The 6,000-nt window shown below is 40.1% G+C and overlaps 1 long non-coding RNA gene across 1 annotated transcript in view; it reads right to left on the bottom strand.

Moving 5' to 3' along the window:
• Nucleotides 1-2,083: 2,083 nt before the first annotated feature.
• LOC148189287 (uncharacterized) overlaps nt 2,084-6,000 on the bottom strand; it is a 62,751-nt gene continuing 58,834 nt past the window's right edge. The window contains exon 4 of the long non-coding RNA XR_015776706.1: nt 2,084-2,478. This is a non-coding gene — a long non-coding RNA (uncharacterized LOC148189287). The remainder of the gene's footprint in view (nt 2,479-6,000) is intronic.

Below are 6,000 nucleotides of genomic sequence, written 5' to 3'. Positions count from 1 at the left end.
TTTGTACGTAAGTTTTACAGGAAACACTATGAAACTTGTCTCTCCTTCTTTTGTGACGCTATCTTCTGTTGGTCATAAAGACGTGATAAATGCCAGCAAATAAACCATCTGTTTCCCCACAAACTGTCAATTAGAAGAATCCCACCTTATCCATCACAGCGGGGCTATACTCTCACTGGGAACCATCGAGCAGCTGTAGGCCTCATCTGTGCACTTGCTGCTGCTATAGGCAGCATGGCGGGATACCTTTGCGTACAACACAACAGATGTTTATGACTGTGTGTCTGAGCTCGTGTTCATGCGTCACAGGATGTGATTTCTGCTTTTGAATTTATATCTTGGTGTGTCTCTCTGAATGTGTAAATATGTGCATGGGTGTGTGTGTGTGAGAGTGAGTGTGTGTTTGTGGACAATGCCAGCCACCCCTCCACATCTCTCGCCATCTGGATAATTGATCGTTTGCTATCATAAAAAAATAAAAGGAGAGGGAATGTGTCATAATGGGCCACTTCTTAAACGCCCCTGTTTTTTTATCTGTTTTCCACGTCTGTTTTATTTGCGTGGGGAGCTGCCAGTTGTCATGATGATTATGAAGAGGGTATTATGGGGAGGGATTATGCATCATCGTGCAATGTTTGAAGATGATCAATGACCTGAGGCTTTTAGCTGGAATTTAAGGGCTTAGCACACAACTACCTACTGCTCTGCTTATGCACAGTGTGTCACAGTGTCATGAGTCATGTATTAAGCTGCTATAACAGCATAACACCTTGCAGTTTTTCAACTGACAAAAAACCTTTGTGCTAAACGATATCTCAGACAAAAGATGGCGGGGAAGCTACACATTCTTTGTAAAATCTGTGTTTTCAATGAATTTACTTTTGTCCTTGATCCTGCTACATCTTTGGAGTTTAAGGATGAGTTGATTAAAATCAGCTTCTTCTATGAAAATGCCATCCAGTTCCTTGGGCATGTTGCTGCTGGTGGCATCATTTAATTCCTGCAGTGCATTTTTTGAATTTGAATCATAGTCTTGTGTCCAAATGGCTCCCACAAGGTCAGTCCATGCAATGCAACAGATTGATAGGGGATGTTAGGGGTGAGCCTTAATCGCATCTCATCCACTCCACTCTCCTGCGAGCGGACATTAGCCAGAAGAAGGCTTGGTAGAGGAGAAGCTCTCGGTCCAAGTCGGGTCAGCCTCGCCCTGATGCCGGCTCTCCGCCTTCTCTTTGTGTTGTGCTTTCGGTTTCGTCTCTTCACTCTGGTCTGACTTGCCGCTGGGCAAATGCCACCGGTGAGGATCATCTAGTGGTCTGCGGCGTTAGGTCTAAAACCCAAACAACTTTTCCCAGTGTTGATGAGTGCTTCTCTATCGTAGAAAAGTCGTGCTGCAGCAGAAGGGGTGATGGTGTCCACAAAAAATAGAAACATACAGCAAAAAAGTAGCAATAAGAAAAGCATCATGTAAACAGATACTGAGGAAAGTTTTCAGCTGACTAATGGTGCTCACTACAGTGTGAATGTGGGTCATGAACAGATTTATGTCAGCCTCTGTCTTCTGCCAATCACAAGGTGTGTAACCTGGGCGGAGGGAGAGTTTCACTCTGCTGCCTGCACTCCACTCCCACACACACACACACACACACAGACAGACAGACAGACAGACAGAGGCTCTGTCGTCAGTGTGCCTCAAACTTTGGATTGAAACTAACTAATTGTAGCATTACTCTGGCGTGACTGCATGTACTTCCCCACAGGGACTATTTATTGTGAGTGTGCAGGCTGTCAGTAGCAGACCGGCTCATTCAAACAGCCTGGTGACTAGCTAAGCACAGACCACTGGGAAAATTCCCCTCACTGTTTTTCTCTCTCTGTGTGTGTGTGTTTGTGTGTGTGTGACTGTATTTTGTCATTTGCCAAATTATGTGGCAGTGACTTGGTATTAGATTGAGGTAGGCTGTGCAGGGCCTGCATGCTTCATTAAAAAAAAAAAAGAGGATGCTATTATTAGGCTGCTACATTATTACATTTATCATAAAATTAATGTTAAATAATATAATTTGATGTGATATATGTTTAAACCTTTTTATTGGGTTTTGCAGAATTACTTCTATTTACACATTTGGGATCTGCATCAGAGTCTTGTGTCCTGTCTGCTCTGAACAAGTTCTGAACAGCCAGTGCAGCAGCTTGATACAGGTGATGGTTGGGGTTAACCATGTCTCTGTGAAGATGTGCACAGAGGAGTCTCTGATTCGTTGCTGAGTGAGCCTCACTCACATCTCATCCACTTCGTTCTCCTGCGAGCGGACATTAGCCAGAAGAAGGCTTGGTAGAGGAGAAGCTCTCGGTCCAAGTCGGGTCAGCCTCGCCCTGATGCCGGCTCTCCTCCCTCACTTTTCCCAATGTTGATAAGTGCTTCTCTATCGTATAAAAGTCGTGCTTCAGCAGAAGGGGCCAACGAGGGTCATGAGGCTGAAACCCAAAGAGAGGATTGAAGGGTTAGGGTCAAGCTTTTAAGCCCAGTATTTCAGGCAAAGTATTAAAAATCATTTCCCAGATGTTAAAGATGCACAAAGCCAGAGCATATGTGTGAGACTGGCAGGGCCCTGATGACATCTGTCACATGTTAGGGAGGTGTCCTTGTCAACTTTAAATAAACTTTTAAAGACTACATCAAAATGTTTTATTAACTTAAATAAAATGCATTTTCACTAAGGATAGCAGAATACACACACACACACACACACACACACACACACACACACAGTCTTGTGGACTGGTTTATGAGCTGTTTGTGTAGCTTTTTATTATGGTGCCTGCCTCAGGACTACAGATGAACTTTAGCAATTGCACTAATTCCGGCATATTTACATTGATGCTTACTGCTGATACATTGATTAATGTGCACTGTCCTAACTCAATAAATAAAAATAAAATAAATAAACACATATGTGTATTTTTTCTTTATGCAAATATTAATATAGTTTAGATGTAGCAAACATTGTTTGTCCTTGAAACTCTATCACACACACACACACACACACACACACACACACACACACCCTTGTACTTAGATCTTTGTGAGGACCGCCATTCAAAGGATTCATGCCCTAAACCTTTATCCTAACCCTATTTACAACCTGAACCCTAAAAACAAGTGTTGACCCTCAAACTGTCCTCTGACAAAGTGAGGACCAGTCAAAATGTCCTCACTTTCCAACAATGTCCTCATTCTGTTGTTAAAATACTTCGGTCCTCACTATGTGGCATGTATAAGCGCAGACACACACACACACAGTCACGTCAGGCGAGCCTTTCCCCCAGCTCCCAATAAACAGCAACATTTGCCCCCGTCATTTAGCCAACACTATTGTCTATCTAATCCAACTCTGTTCCCAGCAATATCTTTTCATCCAGCCTCCCCTCTCTCCCTCTCTCCCCCCTCCTCTCCCTCCTCTCTTGTTCTCAGATGGCTTCCTCCACCTCTCTCCCTGTGCATTATGTAGATAACCCGGGGACGCCATATATCCCCAGCAGGTCAAACGGAGGTTGCAATCACACACTGTGACAGTGGGAGCCAATCCCAGTCCATCATGGAGGAGGGGAGGGAACCGTGACTCTCTGGCTAAATGTGAGCGTGCGTGTGTGTGTGTTTTTGTGTGTGTGTGTGTGTGTGTGTGTGTGTGTGTGGCTCTGTCGTGAGCCTGTAAGACAATAAGTTGAGCGGGGGACGTTGGACATTGGAGGAGGAGGAGGATGGGGGTGAAAGAGAAAAGGAAGGGATGGGAAACTTTGATCAGTAGTGGAAGGAAGGAGGGAGAAAATGAGGATGGACAGAGTGTGAGCTGGAGGAGTGACGGGAAAACGGAACTAATACTGAGTGACAGCGAGGAGGAAGAGGAGGCCCAAACACACACAGTCTCTCTGCAGCGCCATAACAAAGTCACTATATAAACTATTATTTTTTCTGCGTGGAATTTGAGCAGAAACCAAACCAGACAGAGATAAAAACTCAGACATCTTTTATGTGCTTTGCAAATTTAGGAAAAGAAAAATCTGAAAAAAAAACATAGAAACTTGATCTCCTAAAGTCCTAAAAGTGCTCAGAAAGATGTAAAATTTCACAAAATATTGTCTGCTCATAAAAAAAGTGCACCTTAAGAACATTTAAATTTTTGGTTCAAATGTTTTTTTTTCTACACATATATGAGTACAAATGAAATTAGAAAACAATTTTTTTTTTTTCGGTCTGTCTTAAACAAAAGTCGGATTAAAATGAACATTGGAAAAGTTTTTAATCAGCTGTAAATCATACTGGCTATTAAGATACTCTAATACTTCTAATTTTAGTAAAGAGAAGTCATTTGTTGATTTGTGCAACTCATTTAAATATAAAATATAAATAATACAAAATACTAAAATTTATTTTTGTAACATAGAATGAGAGGTGTTTTTTTTTTTTTTTTTTACAGCAAGCAAAAACTGGATTTAAGGTCATTTGGGCACCTTTTTAACAAAAATAAGATTTCTAACAATTTATGGTGCAGATCAGGCCCACTTCTGGTGTCAATCTGAAATATCTTTGTCAAATTAAAAGACAGAGAATGGTTACATATATAGATAATTTATGGTCTCGGTTTTTAAGGTGGATCATTGTCAGTGTAAAACCTCATGACCTGAGGGGTATTCAGAGGTCATTTTGGATGTTGTTTTGAAGGCCACTGCCCTTTTTTTTGTAATTCATACCCATGGGTTCAAAATTTAATACCAATGTTGGGGGACACAGTAATTGCAGGCAAAAATACTTTGAAGGGCTTTTGCTTTTCAGTTCCCTCTGTCAGAGGTACAACAAAACATGAACATGTTTTTAATAATTTTTAATGTCCCCTCCACAAGCGGATGGTCGTAACAAAAATATTTCTTACAGAAAAAAATTATTAAACTAATAAATACATTGACTGACCCCACAGGTAAAAAAGTGCAGTATAAAACCACTTCATCGCATGTGATTTTTCACTTATTGCTTGAGTTTGTTTTATGAATTGATTTATGAATAAAACTGTGACAGGCAGAAATTTTTCTTTTGAAATAAAAAAAAGAGAAAAATATATATACTTTGGAGATATAGCAAAAAATGTATTTAAACCCCAAGTAAACCCCCAGGAGCTCAAGATAAAAAAGATCAAAATTACTAGATTAAAATGTATCTCCTCTCACAATGTCTAAACAATCAAATCTCCACCATAATCAATACTGTTAGCACATTTTAATTTTTTAATTAAATTTAATTAATTAATTACTTTTTAGATTTTTTTCTTTTTCAAGTTATTCTCATTTCCACTCTCCCCATTATTAATGTAATATCCTACAACGTATAAGATGCAAAAACCATTACAATTTCTGAAAATTAGTTTTTTCATTGCTAAAAGTGAAGGGGCCAATGCTGCCTTCTGAAAAAGTACCTTACATCTGAAGGCCTCAGAGGTGAGATCAAGGCTGGAGACGGATCACACGGATTAGTCTCTGTCTGTCTTTACCTTCACTTGTCTATCAGTCCATCACATAAAGGAGCTGGCATTTCCTGTCTGGCTCTTGGAAAGGTACAGGACTGGAGATGCTGGTGGAGACTTTGAGTGTATGGACAAGTTGTAAACCTGTTAGCTACCTGAATTTACAAAAAAAACTTTTGTTAATGAATCTACAGCCTGAATATGACTATGAAAAGCTTGGAAAACTCAAGGAAACGTATAGATACCCAATGAAACAAGACTAAAAAATATCACATGACCAAATGATTGGTGACGTGTGGATATCAACGTCAGTTTTACATATTACAAAGAGGAGGAGCTGACGTGTACTGTGCCCCGGACAAGAGAACATAATACAAAACATGATTCAGATTCAGAAATATTATTATGACCAAATACGCAAGCTTACACTCAAATCACTTCTTCTGCAACATTATATAAATCTATAAAAATTACACATACATGT

This window comes from Plectropomus leopardus, chromosome 6 (assembly GCF_026936395.1).
Source record: "Plectropomus leopardus strain MGB_pleo_1.0 chromosome 6, ASM2693639v1, whole genome shotgun sequence".
Lineage (NCBI taxonomy): Eukaryota > Metazoa > Chordata > Actinopteri > Perciformes > Serranidae > Plectropomus > Plectropomus leopardus.
This window is presented reverse-complemented; position numbering and strand designations above follow the sequence as displayed.